The sequence below is a fragment of the Phyllostomus hastatus genome, unplaced genomic scaffold (genome assembly GCF_019186645.2).
Source record: "Phyllostomus hastatus isolate PE091 unplaced genomic scaffold, TTU_PhHast_1.1 phas_contig_40, whole genome shotgun sequence".
Taxonomy (NCBI): domain Eukaryota; kingdom Metazoa; phylum Chordata; class Mammalia; order Chiroptera; family Phyllostomidae; genus Phyllostomus; species Phyllostomus hastatus.
Window position 1 is genome coordinate 16,679,776 of NW_025333872.1, and position 27,536 is coordinate 16,707,311.

General features: G+C 35.9%; 1 pseudogene; it reads left to right on the forward strand.

Annotated features, from left to right (window-relative positions):
* Positions 1-4,077: 4,077 nt before the first annotated feature.
* LOC123821468 overlaps positions 4,078-27,536 on the forward strand; it is a 43,938-nt pseudogene continuing 20,479 nt past the window's right edge.

Sequence of the window (27,536 nt, forward strand, 5' to 3'; positions counted from 1 at the left end):
GTTTAAAATTAAAAATACATTCTACAACTCAAATCTTTTTAGTTTGACTAGGCTTTTCTTGACAAGGTTAAATCATATCCTAATAATGAGGTCAAACCCTGTTACCTATTAATGCATGATATATTTGCAACAGGAAAAGCAAAAAAAATAATACTATTTAAAAATATATTTGGAATGACTTAATTTCAACAGAAAAAAGAAAAACATTTTTATTGTGTTAACATTAGTCTCTAATATTACATGAGTTTCAGATGTGCAGCACTGTAAGTCAGTATGTGTATATATTGCATTGTGCTCACCTCCAGAAGTCTGGTTTCTGTCTGTGAACACACAGTGGAGTCCCCTTACTCGTTTCGCCCTCCTTCATCCCTCTTTCCCCTCTGGTAAGTTTCCATCTGTAGTCTGTGTCTATGAGTTTTTTTGTTTTGTTTTGTTTTGTTTTTAATATTCCATGAGTGAAATCATATGCTATTTCCTTTTTCTGTCTGATGATTTCACTTAGCATAAGATCCTCAAAGTTTATCCTTGTTGTCACAAATGGTGGGATTTCATTCAGTTTTATGGTGGAGGAATATTCCATTGTATTTACGCACCACATCTTCTTTATCCATTTATCCACTGATAAACACTTAGGTTGTTTTCATTTCTTATTTTAAATAATGCTGTGGTTGACATAGGAGTGCATATATCTTTTTGAATTAGAGTTTTCATATATTTCAGGTAAATACCCAGAAGTGGAATAGCTGGGTCATACATATAGCAGTTCTTTTCTTAATTTCTTGAAGACTGTCCATACTGTTTTCCATAGTAGCTGCACTCATACACATTCCCACCAGCAGTGCATGAGGGTTCCTTTTAATCCCACAACCTCTTTAACACTTGCCATTTTTTGTCTTTTTGATGATTGCTGCCATTCTAACAGGTAATGGGTATGATATAACATCTTACTGTAATTTGTATTTGCATTTCCCTAATAATTAATGATGTCAAACATCTGTGCCTGTCTTCTTTGAAAATATGTCCATTCAAATACTCTGCCCATTTTTAATTATATTGTTTGTTTTTATTGTTACAATGTATGAGTTCTTTATGTATTTTATGTATTAACCTCTTATTGGATGTATAATTGCAAATATCTTTTCCCACTTAGTAGGTTGCCTTTCTCTTTTGTTGGTAGGTACCTTTGCTATTCAGAAGCTTTTCAGTTTGATGTAGTCTCATTTGTTTATTTTTGCTTTTGTTTCCCTCACTATTAATGTCAAATTCACAAAAACATCCCTAAGACCCTTACCAAGGAACAGATGCCCCTATTTTTTCTGTGTATTTTATGGTTTTAGGTCTCACATTCTAGTATTTAATCCATTTTGAGTTAATTTTTCTGTATGGTGTAAGATAGAGGTCTAGTTTCATTACTTTGCAGATGGCTGCCCAGTATCTACCAACACCATATTTTAAATTTTTTAATTAAAATATTTAATAGTTTATTTTTATTCTATTTTCCATTCCCACTTATACCCCTTATATCCTCTTCACTTCCCCAACCTCCTTCCCCCCTGTAATCACCATATTGTTGTCCATATTTATGAGTCCTTTTTCATTTTGCTCAATTCCACCACTCCCAAACCTCCCCTTCAGATCTGTCAGCCTGCTCTCTATCAATGAGCCTGTCTCTATTTTGCTTGTTTGTTCAGTTTGTTCATTAGATTCCATGTAAGTGAAATCATATAGTATTTTTCTTTCTCTGACTGATTCACACTAATTCGAAATATAAGCACCCCTATGTTCATTGCAGTGTTATTATAATAACCAAGATTTGGAAGCAGCCTGAGTGTCCACCAGCAGATGAGTGGATAAAACAGCTATGGAACATTTACACAATGGAATACTACTCAGCCATTAAAGTAATAAAAAAATAAATAAATAAAAATAAAGAAGAAAAATTTACTGTTTGTGACAGCATGGAAAGACCTGGGAAACATGCTAACAAATAAGCCAACATTATTTGTAGGAGAGACTTTCCATTGTCTGTTCTTGGCAGGAGCCAAGTTGTAAATTAGTTTAGTTGTCCATATATGTGTGGGTTTACTTCCTGACTCTTCATTCTGTTTCATTGATCTGTGTGCCTGCTTTTCTCCTAATACCAAACTGTAGTTGTTATTATAGCTTTGTATTATAGTTGAAATCAGGGATTTTTAATCCCTCTATTTTATTCTTTTTTTCTCAAAATTACTTTGGCCATTGAAGGCTTTTTAAGACTTCTATACAAATTTTAGGATTTTTTGGTTCTATTTTTATGAAGAATATCATTAGGATTTTGATGGGAATTACATTGAATCTATAGATTGCTTTAGGTGACATGAACATTCTAACAATGCTAATTCTTTCAGTCTATAAGCATGGAATAGTTTTTCACTTTTGTGTGTCTTTAATTTCTTTTTAACAATGCTTTAGTTTTCAGTATGCAGGTCTTTCACCTTCTTGTTTAAATTTATTCCTAGTTTTTTATTTTGCTTTATTTGAAAGTGTAAAAAGGATTGTTTTCTTAATTTAGCTTTCTGATTTTGTTGTTAGTGCATAGAAACACAACAAACTACTATATAATGACTTTGTACCCTGCAACTTTATTGTATTTGTTTATTACTTTTAATATTTTTTTGTGGAATATTAAGGGGGTAAGCATTCTTAAGGAATAAACATGTCACTTTTCCCCAAAATGGTTTGTGTATTTAGCAATGGAATTCTTTTTCTAATCAAAATACTCCATGGAATTTATGAATAATAGAGACCATATAGCTAGTATAGTTTCACTTTATGCAGTCAAATTTCAAATAGTTATTTCTAAAGCCAGTCAGTGAAAATGATAATAAAGGCCTTTGGATATGCTGAAAACTTTGTAAGTAGGATTTTGGATGAGTATGCATTCATTGTTATACCATCTTGAACTTCTAATTTGTTTTGTGATTATTGTTATTCTGCTTGTAAAACATAATTTGTCTTATAATTCAGTTAAGATGAGGTGGTAATAGGTAATTATGAATAAACATATAGTGATTTGGGCAAGGCAGTGAACACCTGAATCCTACTGGGGAATAGCACAATCTATCTAAATATTGCCAAGAAAAATATATCCTCAGCTGTCAGTAATTAAGTATTAAATACATACATACATAAATAAGACAAAGGAATATTTATTACTAGGTGGTGTTTTATTCTTTATCCTCAGAGGAGATCTCTAATGAGCTTGGCTGGATGCTAATGAATGCCTTTGTTTAGTTTGACTTTCACTCCCACTCCACACCTAAACTGAAATTGCTTTCCATGCAATAACTGTTATGCCTTTCTGCTTTTGGAACACTACACTCTGACTCTTTCATCTCTACCCACTCCTGCAGTACCTTGCTTGTTCTCACTTTTTCCGATTCCTCCTTCTCTACCCAATTTCTGAATGTTTGTGTTTTCCACTTTTGGAAGGGCAATGTCCTGATATTTTTTAATTTAAAGTCATGCTTTTATATAAGATGACACCCTTATCCAGTTATCTGATATTAAGCACCACCTCCGTGCCCACAACTTTTACACTTTTATCTCCCTATCCTACAACCTCCTAATCTAGTTCTGTGCCAAAGAGGCCACTTCAGTCCCAAATGTCAAAAAGGAACTTGACATTTTTCCTCCTCCATACTGTTCTCCACCATCCTGGTTTTTCTGTCTCTTTACATGACTCAACAGTCCAGCTCACAACAAGCACAAACATAGGAGTTCCTATGTATTTTTTTTTGCAGATCCCCTAGTGACAGTATGACTATAAAGTCCTCCAATTCTATACCAAAGTATATCTCATGTCTATCTTTATCTCTCCTGACACTATGCTAGTCTAAACTTCCTCCCTTCTGAACTACCATAGTTGCTTCCTGACTCATTCTTGACTTACCTGCTATAAAGGGATGGTCAAACATACCTGGGCCAGCTCAAGGTCATAAAGAGCAGGGCAGAGGAGGGGCTACTGGAACCTGGTGTGAGCAATGACTGTAGGACACTCCTGCCCCCCTTAGTAGCTGAGGCCTTTGGTAGAGGAACATGGAGGTTTCTAAACCTCAGGTCAGCAGGTATGTATCGGGAGGACAAATTTCCCCCAGTTTCTCTCCTTCCATCCTTTGAATTCTGCCATTGGCCAAATCTAATGGAAGTCAGAAGCCTAGAGTGTCTGATTATACTGCTTATAAAGATCAGCTTCCCAGAATAGACAAAGGAAGAAAGTGAATAGGGAGTGCCAGAAAATGTTCCACACATTCCACCATGATCTTTTTTCCACACAGTAAAGTGATCTTTCAATATTACCATTTTATACCTTGTAAATCAGATATGTAAAACACCCACTGCAGCTACAATGAAATTCAAACTTCTCACCATGCCGCCTTCTGCTTATCTTTTCATTTAACCCCCACATCAGTCTCTCTGTCTTCTCCCTCCCTCTTCATCTCTACCTTCCTATCTCTCCCTGTCTCCATTCCAGCTTCACTGTGCCCTGTGCTGATTAAACAGGCTGTACCTCCTCTATTCAGCATTCTCTTTATCTTTTGGCAAACCACAAAAAAGGGAAAAATTAGTCAATATCTAGTGCAACCAAATGGCTATTAACTTCTATGAAGAACAACAAACAAAGAAAAGTGGAAAGGGACAGAGGTATATTATTATTTTGTATATTTTATATATTTTGAGAGCAGTTCTTGAGAAAGTCTCTAATAAGATAATGTGTAAGCAGAGACCTGGAAGGAAGTTTTAGAGGGAAACATTCAGGTACTGTCATTGAATAGCCATGAAGGCACAGGAAACAAGCATAAAATCTTTGAGGTGAGAATAGGTTGGTTATGTTTAGAAAATAAAGGGTCAGTAGGGGAGAGCCAAAGACAAGTCAGAGAGGTAACCAGGGCCATACCAAATAGGGCTTTGTAGGACATTGCCAAAGTGATGGTTCTTATTGTAAATAAAAACTTGCCCAAATCTCCTATTTTATCAGGGGAGTTATATGACCTGATTTAAATTTCAAGCAGATTACTCTCACAGCTATTCTCACAGCCTAGGAATAGGCTACAGGAAGACGAAGATGGAAGCTGTGTAGGTACGCAGGTGCTTACTGAGCAGGTGCTTACTGCTATGCCCAGGTTAGGATGATGGTGGATCAGACAAGAGACGGCATGAAAAGTATTTGGATTTTTGATATTTTGAAGGAAAAGCAGGCAGGATTTTCTGATGGATTGTATATGGAATAGAAGAAAAACAAAGATGTCAAGAATTGTTTCAATGCTTTAGTACTGGATTACAAACTATATTTTGTTATATACACTCTTTTATAATTTTCAATTTGTTTCACGTGAACAGATTTTTATCTACAATGCCATAGCCAGCATCATGAAATAGAGGAGTTAGTGGGGTTGCCCTCGGTTGTCTATCAAAGCATCTAGTACCTGGTAGGTGCTCTGTAATTATTTTCTAAATGGGTGAATGTGTTTCATTCTTTCTTTCTAATGTCAGTCTTGTTGATGTACTAGTCATGAGCTATCTCTCAGATTATGAACCAACAAAGAAACAAACATAATTTCCATTTGTAATATAAGTAAGATATTGCAATTATCAGCTTTCTCAGGATTTGGGAATTGTCTGGTAGAGGAAACTGAAAGCTCTCCAAGTCTGACTTTTTCTTTCTCCTATAGCATCCAGCCAAGTACCAGGCTCAGAAAAAAGACTCAGTTATTGTTTAGTTTCACTTTGAATGAAATAGTTAATATTTAGAAGTTTTAAAATGCTTTTTACATATTTTCCAGTGAGTTCCTTTGAAATACATTTTTGGCTTCTTTCTAGGTCTCTACCTGTGCCTCATACCTGATATTTAAGTGTGAAAGGTACAACTGATAATTTATGTCACCTTGTTCTGGTTATATAAAATTGGCAATGTCAGTGGATGCAGTTGTAATAGATGAAGAAAAGTGTACTTATAAAAAATCACATAGGTACACTATATAATTTTTGAAGAGCAAAATATTCTAGCAGTTTTGATCTTAGAAAATCCTTATAGCCTTTAGTGAAATACATGTAGGTATGGAAGCATATTTTGATGCTTTCCCATAGCTATATAAGGTTGTTTAAAAATGTACTTTCTACCAGGTGTTATTGTGTATAAAAAACGTTTTAACAATTTAAAAATTCTGATCCATCTTTTCTAAAACTTTAAAAGTCATTTTATAGTTTTATAAAAAAATGACTTTCAGTTTTATAAAACTACTTATAGTTTAAAAATGACTTATAGTTTAATAACAGTCATTTTAAAATGACATATAAAACTATATGTCGTTTTAAAAACTGTTGGGTTATCCAAAACGTTTGTTTAGTTTTTCCCGTGAGTAACACTTAGTTGTCTTTAACTTCATTCAAAACAATTTTGTTACATTGTATTGTGATAGATATCATATCACTGTGCATTAAAAATAAAACATCAAAATTGGCAAATTTATGTATAGCTACTTTAATATTGAAGATGAAAGAAAATACAAGACATGTTCAGCATATTATGCCTTATTACTTCAAGAAAGGTAAACACGCAACTGAAATGTAAAAAAAAATTTGTGCAGTGTTTAGAGAAGGTGCTATGACTGATTGAACATGTCAAAAATGGTTTGTGACGTTTCATGCTGGAGGTTTCTGGCTGGACGATGCTCTATAGTGGGGTAGACCAGTTGAAGGTGATAGTGATCAAATCAAAATATTAACTGAGAACAATGATCATACCACAGGGGCAAGTCAGCATACTCAAAATACCCAAATCAATGAAGTTATTGGTAAAAATGAAAAATGGGCCTTATTTCACAGAAAAAAACTAAACAGGCTTTTTGACCAACCCAATATATGAAGTTATATATAGATTATTATATATACATGTAAACCACACTATACATATGTACATCTGGTGGGGCAAAAGTAGCTTTACAGTGGTTCATATGGAAAATAATAATTCATAAATGATATACAGGAATAAACTCTGTGTTTTGTATAATCACAGCTATAAACCTATTTTTGCCTCACCTTGTATAATAAAATAAAGGAATATTGTGGACATGATAGTTTATGTATATAGTTATTTTAATAAATTATGTAGATGACACCTCAATTTTTTTATAATATAAAACTATTCAAAAAATGAGTTTGAATTTATTACTGAAAAATAGAAACTAATAATTGATAGTACACTTTTCTTACTCAAAATAATCTACAATCACATAAGACCCTTGTTATTAAACTTTCATAGTGGAATCTTTAATTATATTTAAGAGGAATATTAATTGTTTTTAATCATATCTCTTCACTATTTTATGAGCTATTTTTTTGATATAATTAAAAACTAACTTTTGAAATTGTCAATATATAATATGTATAATATTTTTCCTTTTTTAAAATGTATTTTTCTTTATGCCACTTATTGTTTCAATGTCATATGGATCTGAGGGGAATGTATTTAGTTGAATTCACTGTTTACTATTGATGAAAGGCCTGAGACTTAGTGAAGTTACAAGTTGACTTCAAAATTTTTATCTTGTAGAGATGCTGATGATTTTTGCATGGTAGAATAAAAATACCTCAAAAGTTATAGTTATAGCCCTTTTAAATTTAACTAGTTTTGTATCTAAATCAGCAATCCTATCGTAATATTACAGATTAATATTAAGCTTCTCAAATGATCTTTGAATCAGTTGTGTGTGTGTGTGTGTGTGTGTCTGTGTGTGTGTTACAATAAAACTTTATTTACAAAGGCAAGCAGTGGGCTGGATTGGCTTCTGGCCTGTGGTTTGCCAACCCTTGCTGCACAGCATTTCACTGTAGCACAAAATTTTCAGCAACCTTGTAAAAATATTTAACTCCCTCTTGTCTAGATTTTCTCCCTAGTTAGCAGGCAGCTAGAGTGCTTTTTCTTCCTCCCAGACTTAGGAGCTCAGAGCTGGCTTTTGTTCAGAGGGAAGAACTAGGTAGCTCTGGATCATCCCTGAGGTTTAGACATCCAATCTCCAGAGCTCCTTGATCTTGACATCTGTGTGTGTCTGCTCTTCTCTCCCCACTTCAGAAATATTGAAAGCAGTGAGACTTGTCCTAAAGCTTGGAAAGATCTTTAAATCAATTTAACATCTTACTGTGTCTTCATTAAATGAGTTAAATAAATATTTGACATGTTTATTGTGTGTACACATAAAACTCATGATCTTACTGATTTAAAATTATTCTGTGACAGTATAAAGAGAATTGCAAACTGAATAATATAAAGAAGCTGTGTTAGTATATTATGTATAATCTCAGAACATAAAGATAACCATGTTATTTTTTAATTATGATTTCTTTTCCTTTTTTCCTTGTGCTTTCTGTAAGGGGTTAAAAAGTATCCTACCAATTCATGTCTACCTCTACCTCAAATCTTGGAATGTGACCTTATTTGAAAATATGGTCTTTGAAAATGTGATTAGGTAAGAATCTTTTTTTTAAGTTCATCTTTAGAATTTATTAAGAATTTATCTAGGTTACTTTCATCTTATACTGTTCTTTTTAATTTTTAAATTACAGTTGACATTCAATAGTTAAGGAACTTGAGATGAGATTGTCTTGGATTTAGTCTGGACCCTAACTCCGGTGACTGGTTCTTTATAAGAAGAGATGAAGACACAAAGATAGGGAAGGAAGTCATGGGAACATGGAGCCAGAGAGTGGAGCTCTGATGCTACAAGCCAACAAAGCCAGAAGCCACAGGTTGCTGAAGAGGCAAAGAAACCTCCTGAACCTTCAGATGGAGTTTGGCTTTGCCAACACCTTGATTTTGAATTTCTGGCCTCCAGAACTGTGAGAAAATGCATTTGTTTTTTCCAAACAAACCAGTTGTGGTAATTTGTTATGGCAGCTTTAGGAAACTGTTACTTTTCATTTTGATTATTTTCCCTCTTATGTGTATTTCACATAAAAGAAGGGAAAATAGTAAACAATCCTATATATCTCAGAATAGTCACTTTTCACATTGAAAAATCACTGCCTATTTTACTCAAATAACATTTGACATAGCAAAGTTGTAAATCATAGCATAGTTGTAAATCACATGTAATTATGAGTTTTCTTTTGTAAAAAAATAAATAATGAGTTTTTCCCAGTAGTATTAAAAACTGTTGTGCTTACTATTGTCCATACATATAAACTAATCCCTCCTGTATGGGTACTTTATTTAAATCTTTCCCTATTTTTCTTGGAAATTAAGGTATTTTAGTTACTTGCTCTCCCAATGTAATGTTGTGTACATTGACCTTTGACTGCCTGTTTCTTCAAAGAGATGTTTAGAGAAATGAAAAATACCCAGTGAAAAATTAAGAACATTTTTTGAAGCTTCTTGACTCATGATGAAAAATTGTTTCTCCATGTATATCCAAGAACATTCAATATTAGCATTTTAATTGCCAATTTATTTTATGAAAGAAAAAATTGTGTTTTTAATATGCATTTTAAAATTATGTGCAAATTTTAATCATTTAAAACCATTTATTAACCATTTGTATAAGCTATTTTAAAAATTGATCTGCGTGTCCTCTGCCCAGTTATGATTTGGGGTTTGTATTTGTTTGCCCGGGCTGCCCTAACACAATATCATGAACTGGGAGGCTTAAACAAGAAGACAGAAACAAGGCTGAAATTATTGACTCAGTTCTAGAGGCTAGAATCCCAATATCAAGTTGTTTGCAGGTTGGTGCCTTCTGAGAATCCTGAGGGAAAATCTGTTCCATGCCCCTTGCTAGCTTCTGCTGGTTGGCTGGCAACCTTTGCTCTCCCTTGGCTGGGAGACACATACCCCATCTGTGCCTGCATGTTCAGAGGGCATGTTGCTTGTAGGCATGTGTATCTCTGTGTCCAAATTTCCCCTTTTTATAAAGATTCTGGTGTATTGGATTAGGCCACACTGCAATAAACTTGTTTAACTTAACTACCTCTGTAAAGGCCACAAATAAGGTCACATTTTGAGTTAATAGTGGTTAGGGCTTCAACATACCTTTTTTTCAGGGGGACATAATTCAGCTCAGAACAGTCTTAATGTTTTTCAGTTCAACAAACTAACTTCTTCCTAAGACCCTTCTCATTCAACTGAGAGCATTCTAAACAAAGAAGGTTTCACAGTAATTTACATGTTCTTTCTTAGGCCTGATCACCCTGGGGAATCCGCACTTCTCAGTACAGAGCTGCACCACCCTGTCATTGTTTCAGGCTTAGGTGGAGCAAGGGAACTAAGGCAACTGGGAAACAAGGAGGTTTTTTCCTAGACGATGAAATCTCAGGCTATGTCAAAGCCAAGGAGCGAGGGTCCATCACCCCCTTTTGCTGCAGCCCCCCAAGTCCTTCTTTTGGGGGGCCTCCCCAAGTGATTGTGCCTGTCTTAGGTCGTTCCCCCCATGGGGAATCTTACCCGTCTTTGGCTAACCGACCAAGCTTTTTGGGGTTCAGTCATGAATAAAGCAGCAGAAGCAGCATTCCTGCCAGGAAGATAAGCTTTTGTCTCCTTGCTGGCTTACAGTTCCAAGGGTGTTCCCTTAGCCTTAGCCTAGGTGGGGGTTTCAGCTTCTGATACCAGTCAGGGCGGTTCCCAACAAAATATAAACAAGAATAATGAATTTAGTGGTCAGATTATGCCACATCTGTCAGAAAAGCCATTAGCAAACATAAAATAAAATATAAAATATAAAATAAATTCATATAGCATAGATTTCTTCCAGTTACTAAAGGGAAAAGATACAAATGCAAATAAGATGTCAGAATGGATATTCATTCTATTTTTTGCTTAGTCACCGTTAAAAACAGAATCCCAACCTTGAAGAGAACCTTCTGTTCTTGCAGCAGGAGTGCTGCACCAGCCTGAAGTCACTTCCTGTGGTGGATCCAGCTCTCTGCCCTTCCTCCTGTCTTTCCCTCATGAAAGGGTGACTCAGTAGAAAGCCCTTAAGGAGGAGTAAAGGTGACCAAATGGAAGACAGTTTGGTACTTATAACTTGTTAGAATTTTTTCTTTCCCATTTTCATATCCAATTAGCTTTGAAAGAGGCTTTCTGAAATTATTTTTCTTCTCTTTCATCTACTCCTGTGAAGTGAGGGGGACGAAAAGACTGGGAAAATCTAGTAATATCTGTTTTGTTTTTTTTGTTTCTCTGTGTCTATGACCTTTTTCTTAATCTACATGAGATCCATTATTTTTCATGACTGGTGGATTGGGGGTAGATTAGGATTTATCACAGCAAAAATGAAAAGAAGAAAGACATTGTTTATATTTGGCTTCAGACATCCAAAGTAGGATTTTCAAAATTTTAGTGAGAAAGTAGGCTTGAATTCCATGCTGTAAGTATATGACTTTATTTTCTATGGAAGCAAGAAATAGACCTAGAATATAGGAGTTTATGTAAGGAAGGTGTTATGGTCAGAGACAAAATATAATCATGGTCTAACTGGATCAAGAAAATGGAAATTAGGTTAAATGTTTGGATTATCATAATTTTGTTAAGTTACGAGGGAGGACTCCCCCCTAAAAAAAAAACAACAACCCAGAATTATCTTCTGGAGGGAGGACTCCTTGTATTATAGGCTTCTTCTGATTAGCTGAATGTTCTAGGAACTCATCTGTGTCAGTGTACCAGCTGGCGTTGTGAGAGGCTGCATTCAGCTTCAGTAATTTTTTTTTTAAGATTCTTTCAGTGCATTTGCCTATTTCATGGTGGGTGATTTACGAGCGCACCTGCCCACACTGCACTGAATGTTCAGCAGTTTGACCAAAAAAATGACCAAAAAATGGCATGACCGCCATCTCCCACCCTCCCTATTCATCCAATCTCACCCTGAGCGATTTTTTTTGGTTCCCGCGGATGAAAGAAAAATTCCTCAAAAGGAAATGTTTTGTGGATGTGGAAGAGGTGAAACAAAAAATGGCAGAAGCATTAAAAGGCATCAAAATCAACAAATTCAAAAACTGTTTTTTGAGCAGTGGAAAAGAGTCTTGATAGGTGTATTGCATCAATACTCACTTATGTAGAGTACTTTGAAGGTAACTGAAGTTTAAACATGTAAAAATAAATACACAATTCTTTATAAATTCTGGGTTTTTGGGGGTCCTCGCTGATATGAGATCATGTTCTTTAGAATTGTATAGATTGTTAGTGATGATTTGAAAAGAAACTTTTGGTGCTTTCTATGGGAGTCACAACCTCCAAGAAAGTTCCCATCTTGGAGTCCCCTGCAACTTGGTGCAGGAACTTAGTGATGTTGGTGAAAGACAGCTATTCGCAAGAACCTAAAGCACTGCCCCTGCTCCCCTGTGGCTGGTGTGCCCTGTGAGAAGGGAACTGCAGAACATCTATATACACCTCCTTGTTGGACTGGGGTGTATTTAGAGAAGGCTGGTGGAGCAGCAGAGGACTGGGGTTGCAGCAAAGAGAGCAAAGCAGCCAGTGTTTGAGAACAAGGGCCCCTGCCATGGAGCCAGCATATTGCCCCCACATGCCAGATGGGACCGTCCATACTAATCCACTCCATGATCTCTGCAGTGAAGGCAGACACCATGGACATTTGTCATCTCTGCCCCAAATGGAGCTGCAAATTTGCTTAAGCCACAACCAGAGGATGATTCAGGTTTTTTGGTACCTAAAGCTCACAAGATTTTTGGAGTTTTTCTGAGAAAGAAAAAATAGAAAATTACAAGTAAAAAATTAAGAATGGAAATAAACATGTATATTTATAACAGGAAAAAATTACAGAAGAAAGTATGTTATCAAAAGCTGTAAAATGCTCTAAAAATACCAGAGGAAAAGGATATAACTAATGTCTATTTGTTAGCTACCTGGCATATCTATGATACTTTTACCCCTACATTATTGACTGCTTTCACTTTAATTGCTTCTTCATATGATAAATTTGTTGCACACCTATGCAAAGAGATTAGACAAGTAACTTTCTTTCATGTAGCATGTTCAATAGAAATTGGAATTAAAAATCATCAATTGAAAATTAATTTCTTAAAAAATAGTAACAGTTTAAGCAAAGCTCCTTTGGCTTCATGACTTATAGTTGGCAATGTCATGTAGACCTGCACACAGATTGCTGACAAATCTGGAAAGCCCTCTGCCAAGCTTCTGTCATACATAAGTTTTAAAAAAATCGAGGGCATAGCAAGTCTCCTTCAATACCAAACTATTCTTTCAATTGACTACGTTTCTCCTAGGGGCCTTTCAAGACTGTGAGCAATAATTTAACTTACACAGAAACGACTGTGAAATACAAAAATACATTAAGTATAAACTCTCTGCATTTTCATCTAAATATCCCCAAAGATTAATTCCAGAATTTCCCATGGCCATGACAGAGTTACCACACAAGAGGGGAACTGTGACAGAAAGACAATCTGAGTTAAAATAGCCAGTGGTCTGCATCAGATGTGGTTAGCAGGTAATTTTGCAAATTTTGTTAAACATTGTATCACCTTGTGCATAGATGCCAGAGCTCTGGAAGGGACCTGTGCAAGTGAGACACCCTGAAATGTAAGCAACGTGGCTTTCACATTCTCTCCGGGTTGGAGAGGAGTCCTCAGATTCACAGGGAAAAAGGTAGGTTTTGAGGACTGAATGATCTAAAAGAGAATACATAAGTTTGAAATACTTTCCACTTGTTATAACAGACCCGTGTTACTATAGTGGAATAAATGTAATATTCTCTCCTTTGCTTTCATCACCCCCCACACTGAGCTCCCCAAGAGGAGGAGCCTTAGGGGAACATCACATGTGTTCATCAAAAGTGAAGAGGCTGTGTTTCCCTTGTGCTTCTGAATATGATATGAATAAATGCGAGGCATTATTACATATGTTTTTCAAGTAATATTTCATTACTTTTAATGTAGTCATAACATTTATACTGTCCAATTTTTTTAAATTTTATTATTGTGTTTGTTTCTTATTATTAAACCTATAGGATAACGGCTTTACATTGCTCAATCAGAATTGCTTAATATTATTCTAAGGTCAGTGTTAGGGGCTGATACCCAATAAGACATCAGGATGGAACTGACATATAAGGTTCCAGGTGCAAAAATTCTAATAGTTCACTGCTCTTACAGCTATTCATTTAATCATCTTATTTTAATTTTATTTTTTTTATCTGAGCTCAAGATCAGGCCTAGGTAAATTCATAACACCAAGATGTTTTCCTAATTTCCCTTTTTTCCCACTCTGAAATATTTGTGCCTATGGACTTGACAGGTAAATTAGATCCAAGGTACAAATATTAGCTACTAAAATCACATCAATTAATTCTCAGAAGTCTCAAATTGGGTTCCTGACTGAGCATATTACCATAGCTGAATATGGACAGTAGGATAGGAAAAGAAGTCAATAGAGCAATGGAAATGGGTTAAATTAACAAACATTAGAACCCCATATGTGCTCCTCTTTAGTAAGCATCTGCTCTCCCCATTGACAGAGGAAAGGATAGAATTATAAGTAATTATATTTTGTTTGGGGAGTATGATGTTTATGGAAGACCTTCTAGGGCAGGTATTATCTAGGCTGAGATGTAAGGTAAAGGACTTGATCAAGTAATAGGAGAACAGGTGATCCAGGGCCAAGTGGGGGTAGCATTGTAGAAGTGTGGGGGTAAAAACAGGGCACATTTTTAGTTTAAAACGCAAGCTTGGATCATGAGGTAAACATCGGATTGGAGGCAGCATTGGGAAATAATCAGGAATATTTTATAGGGGAGGGTGTCCCAAATGACTGCCAAAAACATAGTCCTTCTGCCTCTTAGAGACTTACATATTTGATTAACTAATTGAGGAGAAAGAAAAGTAATAGTTATGTTTTGCCTTGTCACTGGTTACCAGAATCATCCTTCACCTCAAAATTCAATATTTTTACATGTAGGAAGTGAAAAGAAAATGTGTTGGATATAGTACGTATATATATTTTACGAACTCTAATTTTCCTTGATTTTGGTAATTTATGTAGCTTGTGTAACATTTAGATAGGTTAACAGTTTGCAGAAATAAAACATAGAAACATTTACCAAAAGCCTACCTTGGACTAGGCACTTTCACATATTATCTCATAATCCTTATAAAAAATACCCTAAATTATTAAGGGATTTTCTGGGGTAGAGAATAGGCTTAGAGACCTTGAGCTTGATGTTAAACAATTTTATAGCAGGAGAGGCAGAACTTGAATGTATATTTGCTTGTCAAACAAAGAAAAGTAAAAAGTAGTGTGTTTTGAATGAAGTTTAATTTAGGCTGATACCATAAAGCAAGTCTCTAAAACGTGAACTTTTCTGGTGTTTTAAATGAGCAAAAACAAAAAGAAACTAAGCAAACACCTAGAACTGGAACAGAACAACAGAACTACAGAAATGGAGATCACATGGAGGGTTATCAACAGGAGGGTGAGAGGAGGAGAGAGGGGGAAAATGTACAGAGAATAAGTAGCATAGATGGTAGGTAGAAAATAGAGAGGGGGAGGGCAAGAATAGTATGGGAAATGTAGAAGCTAAAGAACTTATGACACATGGACATGAACTAAAGTGGGGGATGTGGGTGGGAGAGGGTGTGCGGGTGGAGGGGAATGAAGGGGGTAATGGGACAACTATAATGGCATAATCAATAAAATATATTTTAAAAAATAAAAATAAATGCACATATTGATGGACTGCAGAATATCCATAATAATAAGTTGCTAGTTTAAAAATTTTCAAAATGTTTGCATTTTTTACTACACAACCTCAGATTCAAAACAAATCTTAACTAGGAAAAAATGTATTATGCATACAAGGCTGAGTCCCAAATTTCCAATTACTTGGATGTGGTATTGCACTCTGTCTTTAGAACACCCAAACTCTTGCCTCCTGATGTGAATATCTGCGTGCAAATTAAAAGTGAGGGGCATGTACACAACATCAGAATGTAGATCAAAATCATTACCTAAGTTAGTTGGTACCATTCCATTTAGAGTATGGTTATAATCACAAGGAAAATTACAGGTATTCATCATGGTAACAATGACAAATACCTGTAATCATTTTTGAGAAACCATAACTTATAAATTTGGAGATATTTCAGAGATGATAAAGTTCTCAGGTAAATGATATAATATTTAAATGCATATATTAAGGAAGTCTCACAAGATATTACTGTAATTTACTTCTTCAATCAAAGGGAAAGTACACATTGCAAGTAAGAGAAATACAAGATTATTAAATTCAGTGACCCGGTATGCATAAAGCACCTGACTTCATGCCTTGCATACAGTAGTCACAGTAGAGTTAGTTTCCTTCTAGTTTAACAGGTGAGAAAAGCAACATTTAAAAAAAAACTAAAACAGAAGCGAGTACAGAACATGTTTAAGAAACCGAGGGTCTAAGTAAAATTCTATTAGGATGAAGATTATTACTTAAAGTCCACACATATCTTTCCTTCACATTAGTTAACTTAATAATTAAAGACTGCTTAAAATATTAGCTTTTGAATTTTTAAGATGGTTAATTTTTTGTATCCTTGTGTTTATTGCTCTTTACATGCCTCATTTTTGAAAGGTGATCAATTTAAATGGCTTTTTAAAAAACTTTATCTATTTTTAGGCTATTCAAAGTCAAATAATTCAAGGAATGTAGATAGGCTTCCCTGCTGTATGATATTGGGACAGTCACCTTCTCTGGTTATGTTTCTTCATCTGTGTAATAGAGATATTACTACCTCTATGCTGATTAAATATGCGACACACTTAGTATATTGAGTGGTATGAAAAAGGTGTTTTCTAAAAGGCTCCAGATAAGCCTTAGATTCATTTTTTTTAAAACAATAAACTTCTATGTATTATTCACAGTGTTGAATGCCAGTAACTCAGCTGGCTTAGACACAAATGATGGAATCTAAGGTTGTGGTACCTGATTCAGAGTCCACTGGCATCTGTTCTTGAATAAAACCTATTCCTCTTGAGATAGCCAAGATTAAACTATGCTCAGTAAATATGCAATATGCAATATGCTTCCCCATATTGCGTGGTGACAAAATGGTCATTCTTAGGATATACATGGTCTGTCCAGAAGGTACCCAGCTATGTAATATGAAAAATAGAGATTTACTGAAGAAGATGCCAGATACAAGAAATATTGTACATAGGACAATGATACCTCAGTCTTCTTCAAAGTAGGCACCTTGGGAACTCACACAGTTCTCCCAATTGTCATCAGCTGCCCCATCATATTTTCCTGAATCTTATCTGTGGTCTGAAATCTCTTCCCTTTCAAAGGTGATTTTAGTTTTGGGAAAAGCCAGGAGTCCCAGGGTGCCAAATATGGGCTATAATGGGGCTGAGTTACCTGGGTGATTTGATGTTTCATTAAAAATCTCTGCATAAGATGTAATGCATGAGTAGGTACATTGTCATGATAAAGCTGCCAGTCACCACTTGCCCATAGCTGTGGCCTTCTGAATCATCCAAATAGTTTCCATGGAGGAATATTCAAGCTTAAAGCAAAATCTGATGCATATTTGTCACTCTACTTGCTGGGTCATTTTGAATGTGATGGCCACACAGTACACATGCTCACTCAAGGGCATGCACTGCCCCCACTGACTAGCATGGTAAAGTTGTCAGTGTTGTCATTCTTCACTCATGTGCATTCCAGTCCACTCTCTTTGGCTGCCAGATTACATCAATGTTGTGTACACCATTCTTTTATGTTAACAATGGCTGGACTTTTTCTGGACAGACCTTGTATAACTACTAAATAAATGAGAAGGCAGGCTACTTGATCTCACTCAGAAAAGTCTGGTGCACATCTTTTATAAAAACTGACACCCAAACCTAGAATAACAGTGTGGATAAAGAGACATAACATTTTTGAGCACTCTTGTAATAAATGTCCCAAAGCAAAGGTACCTGGGTTTTGGCTCTTCTGTTTTTTATAGACTTTTTGCTACATATTGGTACCTGGAAGTGAGGTTTTAAGAACTAGACCTCAGACACTGGAATGGAGCTAGGTGAAACTCATAGCATGAGGTACTCCCATTTAGTACTGTGGAGCTAACTGTGGGTTTGGGTAAATCAGAAAGTAAGGTATCAGCCCCATTATGTTCTTATTTCAGGATAGCAACCCAACAAAATCAAGGCTTCAAGCCAGGTAGTATAGACATGATATTAAAGTAATTTGGAGGGATTATGATGTGGAAAAATAACCAGATAAACAGGCAATTCTGGTGGCCCTGTGTTATATTACATGGAGAAAGCAATAAATTCAGATATTCTGACTATAGACAACTAAGCAGATTAAATTCCAGTGTTGTGTCAAATATGCTGGATTGCTTATCCAAACAACATCCTCTCCCTCTATTCTCTTTAAAGGACATTTTTGTCCAAAGAATAAAATGCCACATATTCATTTTGCCTGCTTTATCTGTGGCTAGGTCATGCCAAGTACCTAAGCTCATAATAGCTGGAGCCTGGTATGGGAATTGAAGGGTTATAGGAAATAGGGTTAGGGTATAGGAAGGGTTATAGGAATTTTTGGCTTATAGGAAAGGTTTCATCTATAACAGTAGAAATTTTGGATAAATACTCCTTTCCTTTGGATGCTATATTGGTTATGGTGATGCTATGAACTATAGATCTGACCATGAGGAGCAAGACTAAAGCTGAGTCAACCTGCTGAGCGTGGTTGAAAAAGAACATGAAAAGAGCCTCCATCGTTGATGATGTTATTGAACTCTTGGAGAAACACTGGGAATCCCTTACTACAGAATTTTGTTGTACTATAAGCAAACAAAGCCTCAAAATTGAAGTTCATTAAGTTAGGTCCATTAGTTCCACTGGTTTTTGTACTCAAAGTGCACTAACTTCTAGAGTCTCAACCAAGTGACTCTAGAAGAAAATGCTTCCAGCTCAAATGCAGTGCTTGCACTGTTGTGTCGCAGGGAGTGTAATGGTGTGGAGCACAGAAGACCCTGGAAGGGAAGGCTGAATTGCCAGCTTTATTACTTCTTCATGGTTAATTCTTGATGATAAAAAAATCAGATTTCTGTTTTCATTTAAGTGTGGGCTTCTGGGAGGATTAAGTGAGGTTTTTGTCACACCAGAGCATTTAGAATCATGTTCCTACCATTTGAACCCTTCCTTCCATTTTCCTTTTTTGCTGTTAGGATGATCTTTCCAATTATGAGACACATCTGGTAACGAGAGTTGAAATTGGTCACTGGCTTCAGCCTCATTACGCAAAACCATATCCACGAGTAGAACTGTGCCCAGGAGGAGCTGTACAAGTTGTCAGAGGACTGAAAGAAGGTAGAAGAGATGAGGTGGTCTTTGATTTTAAAGATATTTTGTCCAGGAGACCAGAGCATGTACTTGGAGTATGCTGCTTTTTGACCCACCAGAAAGCACATTAAAGTTCAGTCATGGACAGTGCTCAAGAGCTTTAACAGTTTGCTGTTGAAACTGATGTACAATTACACTAGGCCCTGCCTCATGATGACTGCTTTGAAGAGCCAGAGCTTGACATAGTTTAGGAAAATACATTCAATAGTTTGAGGAGAAAGGACTTATATAGTAGATCTGGCTATTAGAGGTCAGAAGGAGAAGCTGGTAAAGCAAATCTCCAGGAGGGTTAAAACAACCTCTTGTCCTTCCCCCACTTGTGGGAGAAGCTGTAACTATAAGAGCATTATTATTGTAATGGAAATGAGGACAATCAGAGTTGGAAGGCACAGGTAGTGAGTTTCAACAAGAACAAGAAGTGGTACTCCAGCTTTAGGGAATGGAAACACCAGAGATATTTGGTTATACTTACAAAGTATAGGATGAAATTTAAAAGTATTTACTAAGATGCTATTTGATCAGTACAACCAAGGAAACCACCCTGGCCTGAAAACAGAGGGAGCTGTGCTGCTTTCGTGCCAACAAGGTGTTATATTGACAGCGGAGTGCGAACAGCCTGGGTTCAAATGCTGAAACCCCTTATACTTGCTCTGTGACTTCGGGCCTTGCTCTCTTCAAAAGCAGTGTAAAAGGGGGATAAGAATAGTTCTCAAAAGTTTCATTGTAAGAATAAAGATAATGTATATAAATACATTACATTATTAAACATAATACATTATAAAATACTCAAGAAAGTTCTGGAAATAGTAAATATTATATTTTGTTATTAAGATAAGATACGTGGTTTCCTTAGTTGTAACAGGACTGGAGACAATTAGAAAACCAGAAAACAAAGAACCTCTGGTAAAGGCTGCTATAATTACCTTTATATATACTTTTGTCACTCTTCTCTGTCTTCTTCAAGAACTCAGAAAATTATAAGGACATGTGATTATTATTTAGAGAAGGAATAGCTTAAAAGTTTTAGACACTGACCCACCTTTTCACTGGGGGCTTACAGCATCAACTGGTAAATGATTGTGACTGAGTTTATTTCACAGTAGTTGGGACAGGTAGTCTATATTTTTTCCAACAGTTGTCTTCCAAATTCAGGAGTACGTATTTGGCAAGTGTATTTAGTAATTGAAACAAAATCAAATTCATGGCTCCCTATCCCATCAAGAAAAATACTTCACTTTGTATACTTTATAGAACCACTGAAGAATTTTAAGCAGATCAAGTTAGTCCCTATGTTTCTGCTGAATACGGGAGGTCTGCAGTTGCCGGCAAAGCAGAATATCAAGTATTAAAAGCTCAAGGGAGGACATTTAAATGTGACCCTGAAGGTTAGACATAAAATTATATGTCCTGTAGTAGAATACTAGTTGTCTTTTGAGAAAGAATACTTGATATTCCACAAGTATCTTGAGTACAAAAGCCTGATCATGAAATACAGGTGACCTTGAGTCATGAACTGACCATTGTGATCTATTATCTGTTATATGATCCACTAAACCATAAGTTTGGGTATGCCCAGATGAAGTCTGCCATTAAAGGGGAAGTGGTCTTTTTAGGATCAAGGGCTTGGGTACACTAAGTGAACAAATTCTCCCAATATTCATTGACTCTGTGTAGGTCACGTTGATGTTCTCTCTCACTCAACCTATGCCTGTGAGTTTATAGAAAATTTGTGTTGTTCAACTTAACAAGGATGCAAGTATTTAGATATGCTTATAGGGAATCCTGCAGCATATGACAGCACTACCCAAAAGTGGTTTGCTACAGTTTCAGAACACTCCTAAGAGATAGCTTAAAAGATAATGGACTGAGGAAGTCCTCCCACTCAGAGAAACTTCAACGGAGACATTGTGCAGTTTGTTATGCCTGGAAGGAAGTCTAGATTGAAATTTGGATTTACCTTTATTTGGGAAGAGGGGCAGGCATTTGACTGAATGATCATGGACTTTAAAGAACTAAAATTGGAGGATTTGTGCCCTAAGGTTTTAGACAAACATTGTGTGGGTAAATCTTTTTTAAAAGGCCAGAGCCTTGTTATCTCACCACAGAAGAACAGAGACTATATTTGGAACCAGTGGCTTCTTTTCTTATTGCTAAGGTAATTCTGACTGCAGCCATAACTGACGGCCAAATTTGCCACCAACAGCAAGCTCTGAATTTTTAATAGAGCACTATAGTCTGTTAGAAAACATCTAGCTGATGATATGATGTTGATTACATCAGGTTTTTTTGCAGCATAAATATGGCAATTATTTACCTTCACTGGACAAGACTATTAGGAATCTAACCTTATTTCCTGTGGCCATTTTGCTTTTGTCTATGACAATAGGCTTAATGGAATGTCTCATGTACTATCAAGTTCTTTCATCAGTGTTGCTTATGTCAGTGTCACTTACTTCCCAGAAATAAAAGCAATATGCTGAAAGGAACTACTGTTATCTTCACACTATGTATAAGTGGTTGGCCTTATATAATGATAACTCGCTGTATTGACAGCTCATTCACGGTGTCCCTCCATTCACCATAATGGGAAGATCTGCCCTATGTTGTGTGATACGTGGTCTGACAGGACAACTAATACAATTTAATGCCTCATTTGTAACTAAATACATAGGTCTAGGGATTGAGAAGTGTTAGGAGTAGTGCCTTTTAAAATCTTACCTGATGTCTCTCTTTCAAGATATTCTCCGAATCTCTGCATTATGAGCTCATAGGAATGAAAGTAAAAATATCCAAAAGAGGCACATATATTTATATTTCATGTAAACTATAGAAATGGTTCTACTAAATTGTAAACTGTGCCTGGTACCTGACGATCTTGGCATCTCATGACATGCTAAAAGTAGTAAGGTAGATCATCATAACAACTGTAATTACATAAATAATTATATATATATTAAAAAAAGATTATCACTGTGTTGACAGGGAAAATGCCTTCTGCTCCCAAACAGAGCTTGAACAAGCTATCAATGAATAGGAGAACTAGGGGATTTGGGGGGTACCTTTTTTATTTCCTGATCACTGTCATTGAGGAAATATATCTCTAGACATCTTAGGAATCATAGGCTACACTATGCTATAAGGTCAACTAAGGAACTAGCTAAAGGCAAAGGAAAGAGAATAAAAGTCTAAAATTAAAAATGGTTTTGTGGTAAGTTGTATAAATAAGGTATTATCTACAAATTTTGAAAGTATATAAATGTCACTCAAGACTAGATTGTTATATTAGAAACTAGTTTCAAAATGATTGGAAGGTATTTTTGGCTGCAAAAGTAAGTCATAGTTTTGGCTACACCTCAGTTGGAAAGGAGATGGATGTATTTTTGGTTCGATGTGAACTAGCTATATTATTAAAAAATTCTTTGCAAGTGTGGAGCTAGGAAGAAATGCTGAGTCTAGCAAGTATTTTCTTTAATGTAGAAGAAAAATGAAATATCTGTCAATTACACTGCTCCATTTTTGGGCAAAATTTCAAAATGGACCTCTTCTTTTCAAGTAACTCTGATTCTTGTCATATATGTGTTAAATGAATCCAAATCCATTGTCCTAGGAAAAAGTGATTTAGAGGAGACCAGAGTGAGAATGAAAGGCAGACAAATTTAATTCAACATAGTTTCTCTGCATTGCTTAGCTTCAATGTCATGCAGGTTCTTTTCATGCAATAATAAAGTGCTAGAAGTTGATTATACCTCCTTCCATGACACCTCACTTTCCTGATTTGCCTCTTATCTTTCTTTCATAATATCGTCAGTCTTGTAGCTACAGCACTTTACACTCAGATACCTGCACCACTAACCCCTTCACCTCTTCCAAGTTATTCTCAAAGGTCATTTTCTTTGAGAGTTACCTAGCCACCTTACTCACTGTTGCATTCCATCGGCCCCAGCACTCCTAATTCCACTCATCTTGCTCTGTTTCCCCCTTTTCCCATGACTCTTATTCCTTTCCAACATGCTAAATGTTACAAAAGCATTTTGATTATTGCATATTATCCATTTTCCTCCCCAATTAGAATGTAAACCCCTTAGAGCAGGAATGTTTGTCCTGTCAGGTTTCACTGATTTAACAGTCCAGAGCAGAGACTGGCACATAAAGATACTCATTAATCTTTGTTTAGTGTGAAAAAAAAAAACTAATGAAGTCCCTTATATTCAAAAGAAAAGAGTATGTCTTTCTGATAATAAAATCCCTGTCAAGAATTTCAATTCCTGTAATATGGCCACATGGTCATGTCTGAACTACTTAAAGGCTGGGGATATTGGCCAGGCCTGGGTCACGTGACTACCTCTGGCATTGGGTCGACAAAGTCCGTTCTAACGAAACCAAGTACCTGGAATGGTGCTGCTATGGAAGAGGTAGGAATAATGCCCCAAACAAGAAATGGTGGGCAACCACACATCTGTGCAGTGTGTGAAGGTTAACTATCTCTAAGGTGGCTTGAATGAAACTTCAGTCCATTATTGCCACTCCATTTTGGCTGGTGAAAACTGATCCAATTAGATTATATATTCTGAAAGTAAAAGCAGTAGATGAAAAAAGAAAATGAAGGTCCCTGTTGGTAATCTAAATATCTCTAAGTTACTCTTCTAGTTATCATGGAACTTGTTATGCAGCCCAGCCTCAGAAACTGAGTCATAATAATGTTACCAGAAACAAACAAAAGTATGCCTTTTACTGTATTACCTATTTTCTTGATAATAAATAGCAAACACTGATGATAAATCATGGGTCATCTCTTCAAAACCTGAAGGAAGATATTCTTAAGGTTTTTTTTTTTCCAGATTATGGTAAATACAGTTTAGAAATGGCTGATGCTTTTTATGTATTCATCCTTATCACACCCCAATCTACCACCATTTTTGAAAGTTAATTTCTGTTGTAGATAATCTTGCCTTGGGACATAAAGCAATGCACACATTACATTTGTTCACACATTGCAAACACTGGGACAAAAAAACTGATGTCATCAGTAACCGCCAACAATAACCGGGGCCTCTAAGCTTTGTCTCCTTAATTAGGATGAGTCAGTGAGACACTAAGAAGTAGTTCCCCGCTTCCAAGAAGTAGGCCTGAAAAAAGAATAGACCAATTAGAAAGGATGAATTTTTTTTAAAAACCTGATATTTCAATGATTATCTTACCGTGGGATAAAGAGATCATGAGAAAGTGAATGATGCTTATAGCTGCAATATACTCTTTTTTTTTAAAGGTTATCAAGCATTTAATGAGCATTTTCATAAAGGAAAGGCTGGATAAATGCTTGACACCGTACTGAAATGCCTGTCAGAAGGCCCATTAGCAGGTCCCACAGGACTGAGCACCTGGGCCCTTTGCCATTGTCAGTTCAGTCACATCCTCATATGGGTTTTCCTTTCTTTCATCTTTCACTCTCCGTGTTCTTCTATCTTGTTCTCTGGGATTCTCACATAAATTACTGTGTATAAACTTCCATCTTAGGCTCTGCTTGTGAGGAACCCGGGCTAGGATAGCATTCTAGTTCAAATTCTTTTCTCTCTTTTTTTTTTTATTGTTGTTCAAGTACAGTTGTCTCCATTTTCTCCCCACTTTTCCCGCCACCCAGAATGTACTCTTGAATAATGCACTCTTAAATGCTGTATTCTTTAGCAGCTGCCTCCCTATTTATTTTAGTTCTGCTGAATTTTGCTTATTATTCAAGATACAGCAGCTGAACAAATTTAAAAATAGGCTTCCAATCTAATAAATTAGTCTTAGGTTAAATGAGCCAACTAGGATTAAACTTCTGTTCTAAAATATCAGCCTTAGAGTAGATAGGCCAGGGAGGTCCAGCCCCTGATGTTGGTATCAGAAGTGGGATAAACAGATTAAACCAGGAGCCAGCAAACTTTTTCTGTAAACCGGCAAGACAAAGTATTTTAGACTTTATGCCATCCAATTTCTGTGTCTAGTACTTAACTCCGCATAGTGGGAAACCAGCCACAAATTAATATAAATGAATGGGTTCAGCTGTTTCAATCAAATTTTACTTATGATACTGAAATTTGTGTTTCATAGAAGTTCCACATTATAAAGTATTCTTCTTTTGACTTCTTTCCAATATGTAGCAATTTAAAAACCATTTTTAGCTCACAGGCCATAAGAAATTAAGCAGCAGACTGAGTGTGTCCCCTAGGCCAGGGACTTCCAACTGCTGGATTAAGCCATGGATGGTCTCAGGCTGACAATGATTGCACATCCTATGTGCTGGACAATTTCCTAACTGGAAAAGATGGTTAGGAGTTTCAGATAGACACAGGTCTCTGTCCAAGATGAGTCACTATGTTCCCATTCATTCCCAGTTGTATCCTTTCCAAAGAAAAACGTTGTGCAAGCAAGACAGGAGACTGAAAGGAACAGGTAGTAGATTAATAACGAGAGCCACCGCTTGCTGCTCACCCCTGCATACACAGTCCGGTCTTTGTGTAGAACCTGGGTTTCTGAGGGCCTGTTTTGATCAGTGTGTGGGAGGCTCCGGCAGGCCTTTAATCCTCAGGCTTACTCTGAACTCTGAGAAAAATAGAGCTCATTTCCGATGATTAGTATGATCAAATCATGCAATTCCTTGCTTTTAAATATAATAAACATGCTATGCAAAAACAAAACAAAACAAAACAAAACAAAAAAACCCCTGAAAACCTAGACCAAAATGTGAACAGTGGCTACCTTTGACTATTAGGATTATGGTTCTAAATTTATTTTTCTATCTTTGTTTCTTGTTTTCTGTTTATCTCTATTTTTGTTTTTACTACAACAAATTTATATTGTTTAGTAATAAGTAAATCATTATATTAAAAAAATTTAATTTACCAAAGTTGTTTTACTCCAAATACACCATTTTTTTTAACATTTTCAAAAACAGTATGATGACAGCCAGAGGGAAAGGGGGTTGGGGGGAACAGAAAGGGCCAAAGGGGGAATGAATGGGGATGGAAGGAGACTGTTTTTTGGATGCAATGTTCAGATAATGTTTTATTAAGTTGTGCACTTGAAACCTGTATGGTTTAATAACCAACATCACCTCAATAAATTCAATAAAAAACTTAAATTCCTTATTAGAAGTAATTCTGGGCCCCTACATTCATACTATAGTAGGATTAATATATTTCATTGCTATACAATATAACTAAGAAATTTCATATGATAACATTGATTGTGAAAAATATATCTTATATTTTCTACTTCTGAATTATCACTTGTTTGTGCTTGGATTTTCTTCAGAAATAGTCTGTAGAGATGGATTTTGAAGACCTGAAGAAGTTTAAAAAAGTTACAAACCATCTAAAACCTGATGAAAAAGAAAAAAGCTAGTCATATTTGGAACTTGTTTTACAAATTATTTTTTGCATAAAAGAGAAGCACCCTTATGTAGAGTGAAGGTTAGCAAGCTGCATGTTACTTTGACTTGCAAATGTCATCTGCACAATAAGTTAGCTTTTCTCAGGTGTTCGTCTAAGTATACATTGATCTCAGCAAAGGGAAAAAAAACCCGCTTGTAAAAAAAATATAGACAGAGGTATTTTTTCAGGTATTTAATATCCTTTTCTTAAGAGCCAAATATGTGCAAAATGGTTATCTAGGCACAATGAGAGATAGAGATAAGTAAGACTTGGCCTTTGGTTTGTGAAGGGATTTTTTAATGTTGTGAATCATGATTTTACTGAGAAAGCTTCACATTTATAGTTCCTGAGCTGTGGTAAGTGAAATTACCGGTAATTTTAATGACTAACCATTTTTATTTTCTCCACTGTATGGGAGTTTTTGTTTTTCACTTTAGTTATTTTTTGTATAGACAACAAGTATCGATTTTTGGAGTGCAAGTCTGTATGCAGTGCTTCCTAATGTTTGTAAATACCTGCCAGAAAAATACCTACCAGAAAATCAATAAATATAGAGGTATACTTAATACTAACAGGAAGCTTCATTCCATTAAATGGCAAACTGGTTCTGGAAGGTGTATTTTACCTTTCAATTTATTTGGTGTAACCTCTTTATTTGGCTAGATAACATCTTGAGGCCCTGCGTGGTTTAACAATTAACTTTAGGGCAGTGAGACAGAATGAGA